The sequence below is a fragment of the Chiloscyllium plagiosum genome, unplaced genomic scaffold (genome assembly GCF_037043375.1).
Source record: "Chiloscyllium plagiosum isolate Xiang-an unplaced genomic scaffold, Cpla_swu_hap1 HiC_scaffold_9, whole genome shotgun sequence".
NCBI lineage: Eukaryota > Metazoa > Chordata > Chondrichthyes > Orectolobiformes > Hemiscylliidae > Chiloscyllium > Chiloscyllium plagiosum.
Window position 1 is genome coordinate 59,156,389 of NW_028270147.1, and position 22,455 is coordinate 59,178,843.

Sequence of the window (22,455 nt, forward strand, 5' to 3'; positions counted from 1 at the left end):
TTGCAACCTCTACTTTCTTCAGTGAACCAAAGGAAATCATCAGGCCTGCAATGTTTCCAGCTTTCAGTTTTTTCAAATCTAAGTAGTTACTTTTTAGACCCTTTAAACAACTAAGTGCATGCCACCTATTTTGTATTTGCCTCTTCCAATATTAATGCATAGTGAGTGGGTGCTATTGTGATTACATTCGGTTGTTGAGAAATAAACAACTTTTTTCCATTTTTATAAGAACTGTCCTGTTTCTGTTCTTAAAAGTCACAGCTCACAAAGGGTTAAATACTACTTCTTTAAAACACATTTTGTCTTCTCTACACCCAGTACTAACTTTTGCTCACATTTTTTGTTTTCTCTGTTTCAGCTTGCACAGTTTAATTTTCCAAACCCATCCCCACACCCCAAGTTCATGCTTGACATTCTCTTCCACAATTCAAACTAGAATTATCTTTTACCATCCCTTCACCTAATGCCTGCACTATCCTTCTCTTTAGCGCCCTCATTTAATGCTAGTTCACTCATTTATCCCGCATAATATTCCTAATTTCTTAATTCTTCTCAAAAATGCTACTCCTTCAGCCTTCATATCTTTATTTTCCCCTAACTGATGCTGTAATTAACTCGGAGAAACTAAGGACTGCAGATGCTGGAAATCAGAGTCGAAAAGTGTGACACTGGAAAAGTATAGCAGGTCAGGCAGCAACCGAGCAGGAGAATCGACATTTCGGGCATAAGCCATTCATCAGGAAAGTAATTAACTTATCTATTCTAGGTTGATCCAGGAATAGGAACGTAGCTTCCACAGCCTATGGCCATTGCAGAACATAGATTTTTCAAATGATAGAGCCAATAATAGAGTCAAAGAGATGTACAGCATGGAAACTGATCCTTCGGTCCAAATCGTCCATGCCCACCAGATATCCTAACCTAATCTACTCCGACTTGTCAGCACTTGGTCCATATCCATCTAAACCCTTTCTATTCATATACCGATCCAGATGCCTTTGAAATGTTGTCATTGTACCAGCTGCCACCATTTCATCTGGCAGCCCATCCCATACACGCACCACCCTCTGTGTTAAAAGGCTGCCCACAAGTCCCTTTTAAATCTTTTCCTTCTCACCCTAAACCTATGCCCTCTAGTTCTGGACTCCCCCACCCAAGGTAAAAGACCTTATTTATTTACCCTATCCATGTCCCTCATGATTTTATAAACCTCTATGAGTTTTCATAAATATAGCTTCTTATCGATTTTATTGAGCTCATCTTAAATTGTTTGTGGTATCTTCGCAGCTGGCGGCTAGTTCTTGAGGAACTAGCTTTCAAGGCTAGATATTTTCTAATCAATCTGTTCAGTTTGGATTTGAACTCAAGCTTTCTGGCTCAAACGTAGGAACACTATCATTGCATGACAAGTGCCCTCGTTTTCAGGCGATTGACACAGGCAAGCTAATATCACTCTTATTGATCTGATCAAAAAGTGTAGACAACTGCCATAATTCTAGGACTGCATATCATTTAAATAGTGGGCACTGCTAGAACTTGACTTTTTTTTTTATTTGTTCATGGGAAATGAACTTATTTACCATCTCTAGTTGCTCTTAAGATGGTAGGGTACTGCCTTCCCGAATCATTGCAGGCCATTTGTTGTAGGTACTGTATAGTGTACTGTTAATGTTTAATTTTTTAATTAGTTATGTCCCTCGATAAAAGAACAGTTTTGCTCCAGATTTTATGGGGGACAAAAACAACTCTTGCAACCTATTCTTGAGTTTGCAATAAATGAATTCTGGTAGGAACAGTGTGACAGTGAGGAAAAGTAGAAAGACAAATGCAATCCACAATCAACAGGTCCCCAAGACACAACTGTTCGCATCAAAAGCAAATGGTTGGCATTTATGCACATGATAGTAACTAGGAAGGAGCACTTGAGTTAATTTAGTGTTTCCTAGCACCTCTACCACTCCCTTGCTGAGGTAAACAGTATATACAAGGGGAGGGGGGCATCTGTCAGGAAATATAATTAGGTAAAGGTGTGCAATTTGCGTTGGGAAGCAAACCGAGCATTTGGGTGCGGGCTATAACTTTGAGGTTTTACAGCCACGAAACGTTGACAGGTTGGAAGGAGGCTGTATGCAAAATAATTTATGTAGTGTTTTGTGATGATCATAATAAGATCATAAGACATAGGAGCAGAATTAGGCCATTCAGCCCTGGTGTCTGCTGTGCCATTCAATCATGGCTGACAAGTTTCTCAACCTCATTCTCCCACTTCCTCCCTGAAACCCTTGATTTTCTTGATACTCAAGAACCTATCTAGCAGAGTCTTAAATACACCGCATGACCTGGCCTCCGTAGCCTTTTCTCCTTATCTCAGTTCTAAAAGATGTTCCCTTTACTCTAAGACTATGCCCTCGGGTCTTAGTCTCTCCTACCAATGGAAACATCTTCCCAACATCTAGTCTGTCCAGGCCCTTCAATATTCTTTATGTTTCAAATTAGATCCCCCCTTTATCCTTCTAAACTCCATCGAGGATAAACCCAGTGCTCAAATGTTTTTTATAATGTTAAATTTTTCATTCCGGGAACTATTCTTGTGAACCTCCTCTGAACATGCTCCAGGGCCAGTACATCCTTCCTGAGATATCAGGCCCTAAACTGCGCACAATATTCCAAATGTGGTCTGACCAGAGCCTTATAGAGCCGCAGAAATATATCCCTGTTTTGATATTCAAGTCCTCTCAAAATAAATACCAACATTGCATTTGCCATCCTAACTACTGACTCAACCTGCAAGTTTCCCTTGAGAGAATCCTGGATTAGAACTCCCAAGTTTCTTTGCACTTCAGACTTCTGAAATTTCTCCCCATTTATAAAATACTTCGTGCCTCTATTCTTCCCAGCAAAGTACATGACCTTACACTTTTCCAAGTTGCATTCTCTCTGCCACTTCTTTGCCCATTCTCCTAACTTGTCCAAATGCCTCTCCACCTCAATGCTACCTGCCCCTCTACCTATTTAGATCATTAATGTATAAAATGAAAAGTTGTGGTCCCAACACTGAACCTTGCAGAACACTACTTGTCACCAGCTGCCATTCTCAGGAGCCTTTTATCCCCACTCTCTGCTTTCTGTCAGACAGCCAAGCTTCTACACGAATACACGATTGTAAGATACAGAATTTATAGCAAAAGTTTACAGTAACTGAAATTCTACATTGAAAAATACCTTAATTGTTTGTTAAGTATCTCATCTGTTAGAATGACCATGTTAGTTTCACTTCTTTCATATGTAAATTGCAAAACTTCTGCAAGAGTTACAATTTCTAGTGAACTTTAATAATTGGTATCAGCCCAGACAATGTATTGAAGGTGTTAGCACCCTCGTGTGCTGCTGTCTGTGCCATAATGTTTAGACTGATTCTAATCTAAAAAAAGGAATTAACAGAATCTTACATGAATTCATGCAGTTTTTGAGCAAAGTACAATGTAACTCTGCAAGTACAGATTCATCCCACAAACTTGTGTGTGTGTGTGTGCAAGGTGGTGGTGGTGGGGGGAGGGTATGAGTGTCTGTGAGAGAGTGTATATGTGTGTGAGAGTGTAAAGGGGTATTAGCCTGTGAGAGAGACAGACAAGAGAGAGACTGTGTGTGTGTGTGTGTGTGTGTGTGTGGGGAGAGTGCAATGGGATCACGTGTAGCGTCACATGAACCCACCATGGACTACTTTATATTATCTGTCTCACTCTTGGACACATGCATCTCCATCAAGGATGGGCACCTCAGCACCTTACTCTACTGCAAACCTACAGATTACCTCACAATGCTACACTTCTCCAGCTTCCACCCAAAACATATTAAAACAGCCAACCCCTATGGACAAATCCTACACATACACAGGAACTGTTCAGATGAGGAGGAACATGACGGGCACCTGGAAGTACTAAAGGATGCTCTCATAAGAACAGGGTACGATGCTCAACTCATCAACCGCCAGTTCCGACGTGCCACAGCAAGGAACCGTAATGACCTCCTCAGGAGACAAACACATGCTGCAACCAGTATACCCTTTGTTGTCCAGTGCTTCCCAGGAGCCAAGAAACTATGCCATGTTCTTCACAGCCTGCAACACATTATCAATGAGGATGAGCACCTCGCCAAGACCTTCCCCACACCTCCACTGCTCACCTTTAAACCGCCACCAAAACCTGAAACAGATCATTGTTCATAGCAAACTGCCCATCTTTCAGGACAATTCCATACAACCTTATCATGGTAGACGCTGCAAGACATGTCAGCGTGTAGACATGGATACCACTATTACACCATGTATGTGGCAGGTACTCATGAGACTCAGCCAATGTTGTCTATCTCAACGCTGCAGGCAAGGATGCCCTGAGGCATGGTACATTGCTACAGCAATGGATGAATGGGCACCGCACAACAGACAGGAGTGTCTCCCTCCCAGTTGGAGGGCAGTTCAGCGGTCCGGAACATTCGACCTCAGACCTTCAGGTGACCATCCTCCAAGGTGGACTTCAGGACAGGCAGCAGCGAAAAGTGGCCGAGCAGCGACTGATAGCTAAGTTTGGTACTCATAGGGAGGGCCTCAACCGGGACCTCAGGTTTATGTCACACTACAGGTGACCCCATTGCACTATACACACTCTCTCTCTCACATAGACTTATAGCTTTTTACACTCTCACAGACACTCACAACCCCCTTCCGCCCTGCCCCTTCAACACACACATATAGATTTGTGGGGTGAATTTGTATTTGCAGAGTTACATTGCACTTTGCTCAAAAACTGCATGAATCCATATAAGATTCTGTTCATTCATACTTTAGATTAGAATCAGTCTAAATGTTATGGTACAGACAGCAGCACACGAGAGTGCTAACACCTTCAATACATTATCTAGGCTGTCACGAATAATTAAAAAGTTACATTCTCAAGTGAACTTTTTTTTAAAAAAGTTTTGCAATTTACACATGAAATAACATGGTCATTCTAACAGATGAGATACTTAAACAATCAAGGTATTTTTCAATGTATAATTTCACTTACATCACACTGTAAACTTTTGCTATAAATTCTGTGTCTTACAATCGTGTATTCTACAACCACCTGATGAAGGAGCAGTGCTCTGAAAGCTAGTGCTTCCAATTAAATCTGTCGGACTATAACCTGGTGTTGTGTGATTTTTAATCCAGTAACCCTGCATTTCCCATGGCTAGTCCACCTAGCCTGCAGAGGATGGGAAATGTATCATGGCCAACCCACCTAATCTGGTCTCTATCCCCTCACCCAGAAGCTTTGTAGTCTCAACTCGCCGCCTGGTCTCATAAAACACACTCCTGTAGCCTTGGTCTCAATTTGTAACGTACACAAACCCCATGCCCTCAACCGGTTCCTCTTGCCTTGTCCCAATATTTGTTGACGGCATCGGTTGGCCAGCTCTCGGTAACTTTCCTTCCAAGACTTTACCTTTATCCCCCGCCATCCACGCATCAATGAATTTAATACATGTTGTGACGTTAAACACTTCTTCCGCCACCTCCGAGCTTATTTTTTCAATCAGAACTCCCACCCACCTTCCGAAGACCCCTTCACACGCTTCCAACACACTCCATCTACCTGGACACCCCGTGCAGGCCTATTACCCACCCTCGATCTCTTCATTTCCAACTGCCGCCAAGACATTAACCGCTTCAACCTGTCTACCCCATCCAGCCTCTCACCCTCACAACGCGCAGCCCTCCACTCCCTCTGCTCCAAACCCAACCTCACCATCAAACCAGCAGATAAAGGGGGTGCAGTGACAGTTTGGTGTACTGACCTCTACACCGCTGAAGCCAGACACCAACTCGAAGACACATCCTCCTACCGTTCCCTCGACGATGACCACACCTTCCATCACCAAACCATCATGTCCCAGACCATATACAACCTCATCACCTCAGGAGATCTCCCACCCACAGCTTCCAACCTCGTAGTCTGGAAACCCCGTATCGCCTGGCTCTACCTCCTTCCCAAGATCCACAAGCCTGACCACCCTGGCCGACCCATTGTCTCAGCATGTTCCTACCCCACTGAACTCATCTCTACCTACCTCGATACTGTCCAAACTCCCCCAGTCCAGGAACTCCCCATATATGTTCGAGACACCACCCATGCCCTCCACCTTCTCCAAGACTTCGGTTTCCCCGGCCTCCAATGCCTCATCTTCACCATGGACATCCAATCCCTCTACACCTCCATCCGCCATGACCAGGGCCTCCAAGCCCTCTGTTTCTTCCTCTCCCAACGTCCCCAACAGTACCCTTCCACTGACACTCTCATTTGTGAACTGGCTGAACTGGTCCTCACCCTTAACAATTTCTCCTTTGAATCCTCCCACTTCCTCCAGACCAAAGGGGAAGTCATGGGCACCCGTATGAGCCCCAGATATGCCTGTCTCTTTGATGGCTACATAGAACAGTCCATCTTCCGTAGTTACATTGGCACCACTCCCCACCTCTTCCTCTGCTACACTGATGACTGCATCGCGCCACCTTGTGCTCCTGTGTGGAGGTTGAGCAGTTCATCAACTTCACCAACACATTCAACCCCGACCTTAAATTCACCTGGACCATCTCTGACACCTCCATCCCCTTCCTGGACCTCTCCATCTCCATCAATGATGACCGACTTGACACTGACATTTTTTACAAACTCACCGACTCCCACAGCTACCTGGATTACATCTCTTCCCTCCCTACTTCCTGCAAAAATGCTATCCCGTATTTCCAATTCCTCCATCTCCGCCGTATCTGCTCTCAGGAGGACCAGTTCCACCACAGAACACACCAGATGGCCTCCTTCTTTTAAGACCGCAATTTCCCTTCCCACATGGTTGAAGATGCCCTCCAACGCATCTCATCTACATCCCACCCCTCCAACTGTAACAAGGACAGAACCCCCCTGCTCCTCACCTTCCACCCTACCAACCTTCGCATAAACCACATCATGCGCCAACATTTCTGCCAGCTCCAAACGGACCCCACCATCAGGGATATATTTCCCTTCCCACCCATTTCCGCTTTCCGCAAAGACTGTTCCCTCCGTGACTACCTGGTCAGGTCCATGTGCCCCAACAACCTACACTGTCCTCCTGGCACCTTCCCCTGCCACCGCCGGAATTGCAAAACCTGCACCCACGCCTCTCCCCTCACCTCCATCCAAGGCCCCAAAGGAACCTTCCACATCCATCAAAGTTTCACCTGCACATTCACTATGAGAAACAGAACTCACTCACAAATCAATCAGCCTGAGACAAAGCCTTGGAAACAAGAACAATTTATTACAGTCTTGCAAGTACCGGATGCTTCTGCAATCAAGCAGAAATGCGCGCCAAAACAGAGCCTGTTAGCTTTCTTATTCAGTTTACAAGTTGCGGAATCACACCTCCCTTTTCCCATCCTATCATAAGCCGATTACCTCACTTGTTAGTTATTTTCTTATCTGGCCTTCCTGCTGTCCTTGTCTGCATTCTTTGTTCCTCGTTTGTTACAGCCTGTTCTTTTATCCAGTTTCTCTTATCATACTATAAGCTTGATTGTGAAATGCCCCTACTGCTTCTTTTTGTGGTCAACTACAACCCTTCATAGTTATTTCCTAGCTTAAAACTATTTTCTTTAAAAGACCCTGTATATTCATTAAAGTCTTAGCCTTAAGTATGCTACATGCTACAAGAATTCTGCGACCGTTTGTATAATGTTCCGCTTCCCTTCCCCCCCACTACACCTCCTCCCCCACCTGCAAAAACATTTCTAATCTCCCACAATTCCCCCTTTTTCTTTTTCTCTAACTGTTGTTTCTGCACTTATTAAGTCTCCTTTAATTCATTTTCTTATGTTCTGCCCTCTTATGCCTTTTGACAATGAGGTTCACAATCTTACATTTTACATTTCTGTTGCTCATCCCTCGAACTCTAGAAGCATTCTTTGACTTTCTCTTTGTTGCATATCACCTGCCGATTGTAAAAGCATCTGATGATTTATTTGGGTTCCCTCCCCAAGGGATGTCATCATTCGGCTCATTACCCATTTTAGGACATTGAACCCTACCACCAGACCCGCTAATATCAATAATCCATAGATAGCTAGATTGACTAACCACCTTCCCCAACCAGTCAATCCCCAATTCCCCCATTCTCATCCTTTTTCGTTCCGGTACCGATTACCGGCCTCCCTTATCTTGGAAATTTTGTCTCGCACATGTTTGGAGATATCAGTAATGTTAGAGGAGACCTCAGGTATGCACGTACAACATTCCTCTCCAATTAGTGCACAGGTACCACCCTTCTATGCTAGAATATAGTCGAGAGCCATTCTATTCTGAAGAGTTGTTAGCCTAGTGGCAATTGTTAGAAATAAATTTAATAAAATTTAGACGAGACCACCAAAACTGGAAACAAGACAATTTATTCTACGATCTTGCAAGAAAGGGCATCAAATGCAGAAGCAAATGAGCAATGAACATTCAAACTAGTACACAGTTATACTTTTGAGCTGCGTGAGGTCACCTGTTCTGACTCCTGCATTACCCAATCAACTTTATTCTTTGACTAACTTGCGATCCGCTCTTATTATTTCCCCCCTTCTCCAAGTTGGCAACCCTTCCCTCTGTAAGTGCTGACATAAGGAAGATTTTGCTAAACTTGGATCTTGATGTTCCTTTCACTTTATCTGTTTGCTTGTAACATCTTCCATTGCTCATAGGTACATTCCATTCTTGAACATACGTTTTAACAATGTATCTTTTTGTGCCTAGTTTATGCGTTTCAGCTATTTCGCTGAAACTATTATTTAAAACATTATGATGAAAGAAATTATTTGCTTTAATAATTCTGCACTAAAGTTAGTACTCAATTATCCACAATTATACAATAAAGATAAAGACACATTTCCCTAATGCTTGCTTAACTGATATTTTTCTTGTACCCCTTTTCTGCACATATACACTCTTGCTTTTCTATTTCTGCAAAAACAACACACTTCCCCATTTCTTACAACTCCATTTCTTTTTTTTTACCATTTGTTGTTTTTGCAATTTTATTTTCTGCCCTCTTTTCACCCTATGGTGTCGAGGTTCACAATCTTGCCATTTCTGTCCTTCTAAGTCTGTCTTTTTTCAAACTCTAGGAGTAATCTGCTACTCTCTCTTTCTTGCACTTGTGCTATTGTCATGACCATCATTGATTGTTGTCCTCCCAAAGACATTACCAGCTTAGTCAATATCCACTTTAACACATTAAATCCTATCAGTAAACCTACAATTATTAGTAACACATAAATGCCTAAATTAACTAACCATTTTCCCCAACCGGTCAGTCTCCAGTCACCCCATCCCCATCCTTCATCTTTTTGGAGTTCATCCCCAATTTCTCTTATACTGCTTATATTTTTCTTTACTATTTCTGCCTTATCTTCCACTATGGAAGAGATGTCTGTGATGAAGGTGCAGCATTCCTGAATAATCAGAGCACAGGTTCCCCCTTTTTCGGCCAAAAGATAGTCTAAAGCCATTCGATTCTGTAAAGCTGTTAGTCTTGTGGCAATCATTTCGGTGGTTATGGCTGATATTTGGGATTGAGTTTCTCCCACTGCGCCAGGGGTATCATTAATTAAATTTTCAAGGGCAGCTGCCAATTTCTGTATTTTTACCCCTACCCTTACAGCGCCGTAGTTTGGGAATAGTGTCCACAACAGACGGTGTCCTTCAGAGACCTCTCGGGCCTTACGTCTTATTACCCCTCCTTTCTCAGGTTGTGCTCATGTTTTTCTAATCGGAGGTGGAGGAACTATATAAGCGAGGTAACAGCAGCCACTCCAGCCTTTCTGACTTTGAGGCAGTGTTTCATCAACATCATAACGAGCATGCATTCCTATACATTCGGTCACGCGAATGCATTCTTCCCCGGGAACAAATGGACAGGCCCTCAGTCTGCATACCCAATATGTTCCGTTTAATAGAAGTGGAACTATCGTGGCAGTGGCTTGGCTGGTGTAGACACAAGATGATTTTCCTAATTAGAAGGGTGCGGCGTTATTCTGATTACAGAAACAGGTGGTATTTACTGCTCCTTTCGGTGGGGAAACTCTAAGGCCATCGATAGCACCCTGGGTTTTCGGGGCTGGTCTAGGGAACCATCCCGCAAAGTTATATTCACCCCTGTTAAAAAGCCACTTTGTATCATTTGAGCCCGAGTCAAATTGTTGTACATCGTACACTTCTCTTTTGGTGAGCGGTATTACCGAGGTAGGGATCCCAGATTCGCCATGGTGTGGGACCTCTGCACAGACCCAACAGTCAGCAAGTCCCTCTTGTTTAGCATAATTTTGGCATAGTGTAGTGAAGTGATTTTTCCCGCTTCCTTGAACAGTTAGTACTACTAACATTACAATACTATACCAGTATCCACCCATCTCTGAACCCTGCCTACCGCCGTCTTAATCTTTTAGGCGCCAGGGAGAAGTGAGTCCACGCAACCCTTACAATCAATAACAATATATACATCATCAAACATTAAAAGAGTAAAAGAGTCTTTTATCTCAGTTCATTCCTTCTTTCTCAGCTTAACTTTCAGAAGGTTGTCTGTAGGATAAGCGTACCACTCCGCCAATGGGGCTTTCACAGGACCTTTGACGCGAGTGTGATGACTCCACCATTTCTCAGCAGTCTGGATAGCTGTCTCAGTAGTCAGGAGGGTTAGGAATGGTCCCTCCAAACTCGGGTGGAGTTTGGTATCTTTCCACGTCTTGATCAGGACCCAATCACCCGGCTGTATACAGTGTGCTGCAAATTCGAGTGGCGGTATCTGTACCAACAAGCCTTTATTCCTAAGAATAGATAATGAAGAACCAAGTGCCACAATATAATTTTTCAAAAACTTGTCATTAAATTCAGTTGTAGGCACCTCTCCTTTCCCTCCTAGGAATGGTAGCCCAAACATCATTTCATAAGGAGAAAGGCCGATATCGCGCCTTGGGGCAGTCCGAATGCGCAATTGCACAATAGGTAAACATTTGGTCCATGATAATCGAGTCTCTAGGATTAGTTTAGATAATTGCTTCTTTATGGTCTGATTCATTCATTCCACCCTCCCAGAGGAGGGTGGGTGCCAAGGGGTGTGGAATTCCCAAGAGATCTCTAATCTTGCCATTACTTCTTGCAAGATATTGGAAGTAAAATGGCTACCTTGGTCTGAGTCTATACTTTCCACTATTCCATATCGTGGTCCTGTTCAAGGAGGGTTTTCACCACTCCTTTTGAGGTGGCTGATGACATTGGGAAAGCTTCCACCCACCCGGTTAAATGGTCTACTGGTACTAACAGGTACTTCTGTTTTCCCACTGGGGGTAGTTCGGTGCAATCCACCTGTATACTTTGGAAGGGTCTCAACCCTGGGTTTCTTCCTCCTTTGAGCCCTTCCCTTACTATTTTCTTATTGATCTTTTGACAAGTTATACATCCTGCGCATATCTGTTTTGCCAACGTATATATTCCCTTACATCCATATTTTCTTAATACTGTGTCACACATGGCTTGGGAACCCCAATGACTACCCTGATGTAAGGTGGCTAAGATGTTTCTCATGACTGGTTTACTCAGTAATTCCCTCCCATCCGGGAGGATCCACTTTCCTTCAGTTGTCTTAGTGGCCCCTATTTCTTGGAATTCTTTTTCCTCTTTTTCTGTGTATATGGGGTTCACAGGGGAAGAGTCAACTAAGGGTGTAAGAATCTGTATCCTTGTTACTGTATGGTTCATAGCTGCCTCTTTGGCTATCTCGTCTGCTAGCCGGTTTCCCTTTCGGAAGTCCGTTTATATGAACTATCGCTATTTCTTTCAGAAGTAACAGGGATTCCAGCACTTGTTTTATCAATTCCTCATGAGCTAGTTCTTTTCCTCTGCTATTTATCAGTCCTCTCTCTTGCCAAATTTTTCTGAAGGTATGTACCACTCCAAACGCATATTTGGAGTCTGTACATACCGTTCCTTTTATTTGTTTTCTAAGGTTCTGAGAGCTCTTTCTAGGGCATAGAGTTCACATGTTTGGGCTGACCAGCCATTAGGCAGTCCTTCAGCCTCGATAATGCTTCCCTCTGTTCCGTCTACCACAGCTTATCCATTGGGCCTTTTACCCTCAATCATCCGGGAGGACCCGTCGATAAACAACCGAGCTCCCGCATGCAACGGTACGTCTCTTAAGTCCATTCGCACTTTAGTCTGATACTCAGTAATATCAAGGCAGTCATGTTCTGGATTGCCAAGGGCTACCCCCTCTCCCCGCCACAGAAATGCAGCTGGATTCAAACAACTGTCTGTGACTAACACAAGGTCATCCTGTCCTATTAAGATTGTCTCATATTTCAAGATCCTAACGTCTGTGAGCCACCGTCCTGCTTTCTGATTTAGTATGGTCCGTACCTGATGTGGGGTGCTGACTATTAAGGCTCCCCCAAAAGTAAGTTTCCGACTCTCCTCTACCAATAAGGCTGTTGCTGCCACTGCCTGCACACACCCTGGCCAGTAATGTAGCTTTCCATTCTTTAATTAACAATGAATTATTATATAATTCAGGGTGGAAACGCAACAAGTGACTAAAACATTTTAGAAACTGTCATTGCGTAGTTCTGTGTGTTTAGCAGTCACTTGTGACTTCTCACTCTGTTTCTGTAATTGTTTTGCTCGAGCACATTCATTTTTAAGAACCTCAACAGATTCCATAGCACCATTTGCAGTTAATTCAATCCCCAATTTGGTGGCAATATCTTGTCATGAGCGCAAAACTGATTCTTCGTGCCTCTCATCACAAAACTGTTGCCATAATCCAATTAACTTTTTCGTTCCCACTCCCTTGGGCTTAAAATTTAAGGATGACCTTGCTGCCCCCGTATCGACTAGGAAAACTACGTCCTCTTTGCAAGGTCCCACCTTTAAATTTATCAAGGGTTCCTGAGGGGTTCCCAGGGGCAGGAAGTCCTGACACCCCTATTTTTCATCAAGGTTCATAAACAGCACTGCCTTTATTTCCTTTTTCGGATCTGGACACTCTCTCTTAAAGTGACCTGTCATTCCACAGTAATAACATCCCGCCTGTGGTGATTTCCACTTTGATCCTTGTTCCTGCCTACCAGACCCCTTAACGTCTCCTCCCCGATATCTTCTCTTCCCTTTATTTTCAACATGCTGCCCGCCACCATTCCAATTTCCTTCTCCTTTTAGTTTTGTCCTTTTCTTTATTACCTCATCAACCGCGGCTATCATTATTTTTGCCTTCTGTTTCTGCTTCTCATGTTACGTTGCCTGATCAATTGCTGAGCTGATTTCACCAACTGAACAGCCCCAGGGCCACTCCCCATCACCCAATGCCCCGCCCAGACCCTGATCTTTTTCCAAAAGAAACACTACAACATTTCTTGCTCCCTGCAATCCCAAACACAATCCATCAATTCACTCCTGTCCAACCCTAAAGCTCGTTCCCAACTATACACTTTGGAATCCCACCTGCAAATAGACACATATATTACAAATTCATTCATTCAGTGTTTAATGTTCAAAATGCAAAATGCACACAGTTCCCAACTCTGAAATCCACCACAATCACCTGGTTCCAGTCCCCCGATTCAAATCCAAAACTAATCCTCCCAAGTAGTCCTGACCAGTCATTGCTCAATTACAATGCTATAGGTTGTGAAATAACCAGAGCGGCCTTAAAAAGGATTTGTCTATTCAAGTTAAAACTTCAACTGTCCTCCATAAATCGCTTTTATGTAAGGATAAAAGAGATTAGTTAGAAACTGATAGTAAGGCAGTCATGACCTGTAAAGAGAGCAGGAGTTAACATTTTATTTCATAATCTGTAAAATCCTTAACCTTAAAAGAAATCATGTTAAAATTTCCATAATAGAAATCAGATTCAAAACAGTCCCAGATCTCAGACTCCAGGGAACAAAGCACAAATATTCAATCACCAACAAACAAATGTGCATTCAAACCGAATCACAAAGGGTTAAACTTTGTTAGCTGCACAGCTTTTCTCTCTCTCTCACACACACACAGACACACACAGACACACACAGACACACACAGACACCGTATCTCACAGACACTGAGCTTCCCACAACGACTCCTCTAGCTTTTGAATATTTTTCTGGATGTCTGGCTATAAGTTAGTTACGAAGTGTACCCGCAGTAGCCCTTCAGACACGAACAATAATCTGATTCCTCCTGACTGTAAGGCTATTTTTTATTGACATTTTATCATTTGTTTTTTATCCTTTCCTCACATCCGAGGATTGTACTTCCAATCTCTTAACATTTTTCCTAAAGGACTGTCCATTGGGATGTGGTCCTCGGACGTCCCTCTGGTGTCCCCTTCAACACTTAAACGACTATTCTTATTTCCCATTTTAATACTCGGCCGTTTCTTCATGTAATTTAGTTAACCTTACTGAGGTCCGGTGTCACCTTCTTCGACACCCACTTCAGGGTCCTGACCTTCGCATGGGGGATTTTGCCTCTTAACAACCGGTCTATGGCTGGGTGATCGAATCAGGTAGACACCTTACTTGTCAGATTCATCTAGTCAATTAAATACTTTATTTTATATGTTGCCAATTCCCCGTACTTCTCGTACGTCTACGACCACCAAGGCAATACTTAATGGTCAATTTTCTTACCTTGGTCTGTTCACAAGAGTTACTTGGTTGAATCAATGCGCCCCGTCCCGCGGCAATACCTGGCAACCACTACCGTTGCCTATCCCAGTCGCTTACCCGACCAAAGCCCCCCGCTGCGTGTCAGCGCGCCCTGTCCAGCGGCAATCCCTGGCAACCACTACCGTTGCCTATGTACAAAATAATTACCCGATCGAACTCACCGTGTGTCAGCGCGCCCTGTCCCGCAGCAATTCCCCGGATATATCCAACTGGCAGCAGTAACTACCACCGCCTACCACGGTTCCCTGGATCCCCGGATATATCCAACTGGCAGCAAATACCACTGCCTACCCCGGTCGCCCGGATAAATCTTTTAAGACCTTTCTTACCCGGGTCTTGTGCACACAAGAGTTACCCGACCGAACCCGCCGCATCTGCCTGTCTTGTTTCCAGGGTCTCTCAGTCCGGATCACGCTCGCCCAAGCCGCCGCGGCAAGGAGGGAAACTAGAGACCGCCAAAATCAGCGAGGTGCACCTTCTCAGTTTTCCCAAAAATGCTGAGCGACTGGAGCTCGGGATCCCGGGACGAGCCTCCAAATCAGTTAGAAATAAATTTAATAAAATTTAGACGAGACCACCAAAACTGGAAACAAGACAATTTATTCTACGATCTTGCAAGAAAGGGCATCAAATGCAGAAGCAAATGAGCAATGAACATTCAAACTAGTACACAGTTATACTTTTGAGCTGCGTGAGGTCACCTGTTCTGACTCCTGCATTACCCAATCAACTTTATTCTTTGACTAACTTGCGATCCGCTCTTATTATTTCCCCCCTTCTCCAAGTTGGCAACCCTTCCCTCTGTAAGTGCTGACATAAGGAAGATTTTGCTAAACTTGGATCTTGATGTTCCTTTCACTTTATCTGTTTGCTTGTAACATCTTCCATTGCTCATAGGTACATTCCATTCTTGAACATACGTTTTAACAATGTATCTTTTTGTGCCTAGTTTATGCGTTTCAGCTATTTCGCTGAAACTATTATTTAAAACATTATGATGAAAGAAATTATTTGCTTTAATAATTCTGCACTAAAGTTAGTACTCAATTATCCACAATTATACATTAAAGATAAAGACACATTTCCCTAATGCTTGCTTAACTGATATTTTTCTTGTACCCCTTTTCTGCGCATACACACTCTTGCTTTTCTATTTCTGCAAAAACAACACACTTCCCCATTTCTTACACAACCATTTCGGTCGTTATGGCTGCTACTTGGGATTGGGTTTCGGCCAACGCATCAGCAGTATTGTTGGCCAACTCTTCCATGGAAGCTGCTAACTTTTGTATTTCTACTCCTGCTCGAGCAGTCCCATACATAAGTATCAAAGTCCAGAGGAGGCGATCTCCTTCGGTTACTTTCCGGGTTACTCGCCTTCCTCCCTGTTTATTCCGAGGTATTTTGGGGGCTTTCTTTAACAGCCTCAAGTGGGGAATTATATAGGCAAGGTAGCAGCAGCCATTCCAGCCTTTCTGGCTTTGAGGCCGTGTTTGAACTGGATGGTCCCAGCACCCATTCCCGTTACATCCGCCACTCCAAATGTACTTCTCACCGCGGATAAATGGGTAGGCCTTTAAGCCACACACCCAGTATGTCCCATTCAATACTTGGGTAATAGTTGTGGGAGTAGCTTGGCTGGTGTGGACACAAGATGATTTTCCTAATCGGAAGGGTGCGGTATCATTCTGATTACAGAAACAAGTGGGATTTACTGCTCCTTTCGTGGGGGGTGGGGGAAGGGGACTCTAAGGCCATCGATGGCACCCGGAGTTTTCAATGACTGGTCGAGGGAACCATCCCGCAAAGTTATAATTACCCCTGTCAGATCTCCATTTTGTATCATTTGAGCCAGAGTCAAATTGCTGTACATCGTACACTTCATCTTTGGTAAGTGGTATTACCGCGAGAGGAATTCCGGATTCCCCATGGTGTGGGATCTCCACACACACCCAACAGTCGGTATGCCCCTTTAGTTTAGCATAATTCTGACATAAAGTGGTAAAATGATTCCCCCCCCCTTGGCAGCTAGCACCAATATTATCATGACAATATAAAGCTGACCATTCATCTCAGCTCACAACCCTATCTGTCTATTCCCTAACCCTTTAAATACCAAGGAGGAGTGAGTCCATGCAACACTTACAATTGTTTTGGGATACAGTTTTTTAACCAATACTTAATAGTCTCTTATCTCAGTCCATTCTTTTTGCTCAGCTTGATTTTCAGAGGGTTGTCTGTAGGATGTGCTTGCCATTCTGCTGGAGGGGAAGGAGCGTCCACCGGGCCCTTAACACGAGTGTGATGACGCCACCCTTTTTCAGCAGTTCGGACAGCTGTTTTAGTAGTTAGGAGGGCTAGGAACAGTCCCTCCCAGCTTGGGTGCAGTTTGGTATCTTTCCAGGTCTTTATCAGGACCCAATCACCCGGTTGTATTCGATGTACAGTGAACTCAAGTGGAGGTGTCTGGGTCAACAGACCCTTCTTCCCAAGGACAGAAAGAAGTACCGAGCGCCACAATGTAGTTCTTTAAAAACTTATTGAACTCTACAGTTGGTAATTCCCCTTTTCCACCCAAAGAAGATAATCAAAACATCATCTCATAAGGAGAGAGGCCTATATCACGCCTAGGCGCAGTCCTAATGCGTAGCAATACGATAGGTAAACATTTTGTCCATGGTAATCGAGTCTCTAGGACTAGCTTAGACAATTGCTTCTTTAAGGTTTGATTCATTCGTTCCACCCGTCCAGAGGAAGGCGGGTTCCAAGGAGTGTGGAATTGCCAAGAGATCTCTCTAATCCCGCCATTACTTCTTGTAGGATCTTAGAGGTAAAATGGCTACCTTGGTCTGAATCTATACTTTCCACCACTCCATATCGAGGAATTATATGTTCTAAAAGAGTTTTCACTACTCCCTTCGAGGTAGCTGAGGACATTGGAAATGCCTCCACCCACGCAGTTAGATGATCCATTAGGACTAATAAGTACTTCTGTTTCCCTACTGGGGGTAATTCTGCGTAATCTACCTGTATTCTTTGAAAAGGTCTTACCCCAGGGTTTCTTCCACCTCTTGGCCCCCCTCCCGTTACTTTGTTATCAATCTTTTGGCAAGTCGGGCATCCTGCGCATACCTGCTTGGCTAATGTGTATATCCCTTTACATCCGTACTTCCTTAACACTATGTCACACATAGCTTGGGAGCCCCAATGACTGCCTTGGTGGAAGGTGGTTAGGATGTTTCTCATGACTGGTTTACTTAATAACTTCCTTCCATCCAGGAGGATCCATCTTCCTTGGGTTGTCTTAGCCATCGTTAGTTACTGCACTATCCTCCACCCCAATTTTTAAGCCCAGCAATATAATCAAATCCCTACCTAATAGATTACTTCCAATGTCAGGAATATATAGTAATTGTCCTATCATTTCCTCATCATTTCTTCTAATTAGGGTTGGTTCAAAAATAGGCACCAAGAATTCTTCGCCTTTTACTCCGGAAACCTTAAGATATTCCTTAGTCGATTTAACGCCGGTAGGTCTAAAACTTAGGGATGACTGTGCCGCTCCCGTGTCCACCAAAAATACTGCCTCCTCCCCTTCAGGTTCCACCTTTAAATTTATCAAGGGTTCCCGGTGGGTCTCAGGAGGAAGGAACCCCTGACTCCCCTAATCTTCAGCTAAAGTCATTAGGGAAACGGCTTCTCTTTCTCGTGCTAATTCGGGCATTCCCGTTTAAAATGCCCCACTTTTCCACAATGGTAACACCCTGCCTGTTGCCTCCTTTCCTGGGTATCTGACCCTTGTCTTTCGTGTCCTCCCCTACCCTTGCTGTTATCCCCTGATCCCATTCTCCTTTTTGTTATTTCTTCTACTGCCTTCACCATCATTTTGGCTTTCTGTTTCTGCTTCTCATCTTCCCTTTTCACATACACTTTCTGTGCCTCACATAACAGTTCTTCCATCTGTCTTTCACTCCATCCATCTAATTTCTGTAATTTCTTTTGTATGTCCAGCCATGATTTAGTTACAAACTGGACCTTTAAGAGTCCCTGTGCTATTAGATTATTGGGATCCATTCCCGAATACTTCCTTGTGGCCTCGAGCCTTTTAAGAAATGCAGAAGGGGTTTCATCCTTCTCTTGTCGTACTTCAAAGGCCTTAACAAAGTTTTATGATCTAGGTGCCGCCTCTTTAATTCCTAATATTACCATTTCTCGTAGATTCCGCATTGACTCTCTATCTTCTCTGTCATTATTTTCCCAATGAGGGTCAACATTTGGGAATTTCTGTTCTGCTGGGGCCCCTTCTTCCCCAACTAGGTGCTTCTTTTCCCATTCCTGTAAAGCCGCTCTCCTAATCATACCTCACTCTTCTCCTGAAAATAACGTTCCTAAAATTGCCATCAGTTCTCCCCAGGTATATAAATTAGGCTATAGGAATTGCTCTAATTGTTCGGCTAGTCCAACCGGATCCTCTATTAAACTTTTCATTTCCTTTTTAAAGACCCTAACTTCACTGCTAGTTAAGGGAGCGTTTATATATCCGATTGTACCTTCCCCAATCGGAAACTCTCGTAAGGGACATAATTTTACATTTTCCATTATCTCTGCTCCTCCTTTACGTGTGGTGGCTCGAGTGATTCTGAGCCCCCTAGGTTCTACATCTTTTAGTTCAGAGTCCGTTCCCCTTTCTGTGTCTGGACTCGGTTCTGCTTCGGGAGCTGTAGGCTCGTTCCGGGGAGTAGTATATGGGGCGGCAAACACATTAAGGGATCCCATTGTGGCTTCCCTTTTTCATTCTTCTTTATTCCTGATTCCTCCATATTCATGGGACATAATTTTACTCCCGCGCTCCCTATCCAACAAGCCACATATTCTGACTCTTCTTGACTGAGTATTTCTTTCCGATTGACGTATATATTTAGATCTTGGCACAGCCAGTCTTCATCAGACCCATATTTGGACCAAAAAAAGAAAAAAAACAGGTGCCTTAATACTTTCTCTAGTCCAAACGAAACAACAATAGTTTATCATTGTGTCCTTATCTTTCTCCCGCGTCCGGGAGTTGTGTTCCCAATTACCCAACATTCTCCCCAAAGAACTATCGGGCGGGATATATCCCCTTTAACGTTATTTACAGATCGATCGTTACACAGGCAACTCCCTGTGCCTCCCATTGTTGCTAATTTAATTAATATTAACGAGGTCCAGTGTCACCTTCTTCCACACCCCCTTCAGGGTCCTGACTAGACACCTTACTCGTCCGATTAATCTGACCAATTATATGCTTTTTTTTAAAGACTTCAACTGTTCTCCATAAATCACTTTTATGTAAGGATAAAAGAGATTAGTCAGAAACTGATAGTAAGGCAGTCATGACCTGTAAAAAGAGCAGGAGTTAACATTTTATTTCATAATCTGTAAAATCCTTAACCTTAAAAGAAATCATGTTAAAATTTCCATAGTAGAAATTAGATTCAAAACAGTCCCAGATCTCAAGCTCCAGGGAACAAAGCACAAACATTCAATCACCAACAAACAAATGTGCATTCAAACCAAATCACAAAGGGTTAAACTTTCTACTAGCTGTCCAGCTCTTTTCTCTCTCTCTCTCTCACACACTCAAACACAGACACCATATCTCACAGACGCTTTGAGCTTCCCGCAACAACTCCTCTAGCTTTTGAATATTCTTCTGAATGTCTGGCCATACGTTAGTTACAAAGTGCACCCTCAATAGCCCTTCAGCTGCTAGCCCTTCTGACACGGGCTGTTTTCCATTGATATATGCTTAATTTTATATATCGCCAATTACCCATACGTGTTGTACATCCCGACCACCAAGGCAATACTTAAAGGTCTCTTTTCTTACCTTGGTCTGTGCACAGAGTTACCTGGTCATTTCGGTGCGCCCCCTCCCGCGGCAATTCCTGCAGCAAATACCGCTGCCCCCGGTTGTCCGGATATATCCTTTAAGAGCTTTCCCTACCCTAGTCTTGTGCACAAGAGTTGCCCGACCGAACCCGCCTCGTCTGCCAGCCTTGTTTCCAGGGTCTCCCATCCAGATCGTACTCGCCAAACTGCGAATGACAAGCAAGGCAGTCGGAGATCACCGAAATCGGCGAGGTGCACCTCCCCTGTCGTCCCAAGAGTGTCGAGCGGTCGGAGTTTTGGATCCCGGACAAGCCCCCAATTGTGAGAAACAGAACTCACTCACAAATCAATCAGCCTGAGACAAAGCCTTGGAAACAAGAACAATTTATTACAGTCTTGCAAATACCAGACACTTCTGCAATCAATCAGAAATGCACGCCAAAACAGAGCCTGTTAGCTTTCTTATTCAGTTTACAAGTTGCGGAATCACACCTCCCTTTTCCCATCCTATCATAAGCCGATTACCTCACTTGTTAGTTATTTTCTTATCTGGCCATCCTGCTGTCTTTGTCTGCATTCTTTGTTCCTTGTTTGTTACAGCTTGTTCTTTTATCCAGTATCTCTTATCATACTATAAGCTTTATTGTAAAATGCCCCTGCTGCTTCTTTTTATGGTCAGCTACAACCCTTCATAGTTATTTCCTAGCTTAAAATTATTTTCTTTAAAAGACCCTCTATATTCATTAAAGTCTTAGCCTTAAGTATGCTACATGCTACAAGAATTCCACGACCGTTTGTATAATGTTCCCCTTCTCTTCCCCCCACTACACCCCCTCCCCCACCTGCAAAAACAACATTTCTAATCTTCCACATCCATATCCATTTATTGTATCCATTGCTCCCAATGCAGTCTCCTCTACATTGGGGAGACTGGACGCCTTCTAGCAGAGTGCTTTAGGGAACATCTCTGGGACACCCGCACCAATCAACCCCACCGCCCCATGGCCAACATTTCAACTCCCCCTCCCACTCTGTCGAGGACATGCAGGTCCTGGGCCTCCTCCACCGCCGCTCCCTCACCACCCGACGCTTGTAGGAAGAACGCCTCATCTCTCGCCTCGGTATACTTCAACCCCGGGACATCAATGTGGACTTCACCAAATTCCTCATTTCCCCTCCCCCCACCTTACCCCAGATCCAACCTTCCAGCGCCATCCTTATGACCTGTCCTATCTGCCAATCTTCCTTCCCACCTATCCACTCCACCCTCCCCTCTGACCTATCACCTACCACCAACCCCCAATCCCCAATCCCCATCCACCCATTGTAATCTTTGTTATCTTTTCTCCACCCCACTCCCATTTATCTCTCCACCCTGGAGGCTCCTTGCCTTCAGTCCTGATGAAGGGTTTTTGCCCAAAACGTCGATTTTCCTACTCCTCAGATGCTGCCTGACCTGCTGCGCTTTTCCAGCACCACTCTAATCTAGAGCATCTGCAGTCCTCAGTTTTGGCTAACTTTCCTTCCATGTCACACGCCATACTGACTCCGAATAATATTGTTCTTTTTTCACTGTCGTTAGACTACAACCCCCAAACGTTCACTCGAACAGCAGAAATGGGTGTAACTAAAACACATACAGCGTTGCCACTGAGAAAGCAGTTAGGGAAGAGCAACAAAATGCCGACTTTGGGAACTATGCCCACGTCGCACGAAAGATTGCAGAAAAAAAATTCTCAAAACACAACTAAAGTATTACGCTTGGACAGTCAGTAAAAAATGAAGTACAAGAAGTAAAAACTAACAAAATAACGTAGTTT

At 43.9% G+C, this 22,455-nt stretch overlaps 1 protein-coding gene and 1 long non-coding RNA gene across 4 annotated transcripts in view; one reads left to right on the forward strand and one right to left on the reverse strand.

The window, feature by feature from the left end:
* Positions 1–8,442: 8,442 nt before the first annotated feature.
* LOC122554403 (uncharacterized) lies at positions 8,443–22,424 on the reverse strand. Of its 3 annotated transcripts, none has more exons than XR_006312984.2 (3): positions 22,276–22,424; positions 20,634–21,002; positions 8,443–10,879 (listed from the first exon to the last, which is right to left on the reverse strand). It is a non-coding gene; the product is annotated as an uncharacterized LOC122554403 (long non-coding RNA). The 3 variants fall into 3 exon arrangements; XR_015758162.1 differs by having other exon boundaries at positions 22,092–22,424; XR_015758163.1 differs by lacking the exon at positions 22,276–22,424 and adding an exon at positions 21,161–21,414.
* LOC122554401 (DEP domain-containing protein 1A-like) overlaps positions 12,129–22,455 on the forward strand; it is a 53,321-nt gene continuing 42,994 nt past the window's right edge. Inside the window, exon 1 of the mRNA XM_087990663.1 lies at positions 12,129–12,238. The gene's annotated coding sequence lies outside the window, so the exon portion shown is untranslated. The remainder of the gene's footprint in view (positions 12,239–22,455) is intronic.